The following is a 1,847-nucleotide window of genomic DNA, read 5'->3' on the forward strand; positions in this document are numbered from 1 at the left end:
AACCTGTCCACCACGGGTGACCCTGCTGGTATTTAGAATACCCATGGCATAGCTTCCAGAATCACAGCAACTCACAAGCCACCACAGTACGACAACCTTATAGGCATGTGGTGAACCAATATAATAGCTCCTGTCTTTTCCTGTTGATTCAGAGGCATGAGGAATTCCAAGGAAGTCCTCAAGAGTCCATAGGTGCAGATTGGGAGAGGGAAGCTTATGGGACAAAAGTGGAGATCATGGGCAAAACTACTCTCTGTGGGCTTATAGAATGCTTTCTCCACTGTTAGGGTGTTATATGCAGCATTGTCTTAGATCAAAAGACTCATTTCACAGTCAATGAAGTACAGCAATGGGTCCATGCTCATGTAATTCACTGGTCTTTCAATGCTTGGAAACCCTATACAGGCCATTATGAGAGGGAACTGAGTTGATGATGATAACAAGAACAACACCTCTATGCTCCTTGAAGCAGCTAGCTTGATGGAATGATGTGATGGCCTTCTAAAAACACAATGACAGCACCAGCTAGGTGGCAGTACTTTGCAAGGTTGTGGTATATCTGTTATAGCAGCATTAGATAGCTAAGGCAGGCTACTCAGAATGCATGGAGGCTTGGTAGCCTATGGTTAGGCATCCAATCTCTACTAAGACCCAGAAACCTCTATCCCACACCTTCAATAGCCATTCCCACACATATTCTCCAGGTTTCTATTTGTATGTATTAGAAAAACCAAGTAGTCCTTTTAGAGTGTAGCATATTTTTATCTGGGTCACAATTTTTAATTCACTTTTTGGGGTTTGCTAGAACGTGAGTCTAGTTTTACAACTAGAAGCAACAATGGGTGGTGGCTATGTTTTCTGGAAACATTCAGCAATGCCTTATAAGGCTTCAGACCCAGGTGATACTCCCAAAAATTGCCCAGATCCAGAATGAGCTGCAGATTATGGCTAAAGAGCTCTGGTAGTGCAGTGGATTATGAGTCGACTGCTAAATGCAAGGTCAGCAGTTTGAAAGTACCAGTCACCTCATGGGAGAAAAAAGAGCTTTTCTGCTCCTGTAAAGATTTACAACTGCAGAAACCTTGAGTTGGAACTGACTCTATGTCACATCATGACAGCCTATGACTAGAAGAGACAAAAGATAATTTCCAACACCACAGTAGGCCATGACTTTTGAAAGTGATATTGTCATGTACAATATCTTTATCTCAAGGTAATGCACATCAGTCTTGAACACTGTAGAAGATCTAACTGAGAGCAGAAAGTTAATTATCTCAAGTCAGTAGTTCAGTATTAAGAATGGAGAACATTTGCCAAGAATACTGAACACTTCCCAGAATATTGCAGAATCCTGGTGTGGTGCTGTGGGTTAATGTGCCAGACTTTGCCATCCAGCACATTGAAGCTGTAAGGTTAGTGGTTCAAACTCACCAGCTGCTCCTTGGGAAACCTATACAGGGTCACTATGGGTCAGAATTGACTCTAAGACAGATTACTATGAAATAACTTATACAGATTAATTACTGTAATTGAGAGAGGTTAATTTTCCAAATTTTCACTGTAAAAATTCAATAGGGAGAGGGGGAAAGGCAGCAATGAAGATAATAGTCTGAGATCAACCACATTCCATAGACTCCCATTGATCTGGAGATAAGGGAGAGAAAAGGAAGGGCTAAATTATGAAAAGTTGGTCCAAATTATGTTGCGACCTGGAGTCTCTGGGCCCATGGACAGGGACATAGCCATGGAGGACTAGAGCTGCAAGTGAAGTGTCCAGCTGATATGAAGTGAGGGGAGATGCACAAGAATGCCCAAACATGCAGACAGTACCCATTTGACCTAGCTTC

Source organism: Chrysochloris asiatica, unplaced genomic scaffold (genome assembly GCF_000296735.1).
Source record: "Chrysochloris asiatica unplaced genomic scaffold, ChrAsi1.0 scaffold00148, whole genome shotgun sequence".
In the NCBI taxonomy this organism is placed as follows: Eukaryota; Metazoa; Chordata; class Mammalia; order Afrosoricida; family Chrysochloridae; genus Chrysochloris; species Chrysochloris asiatica.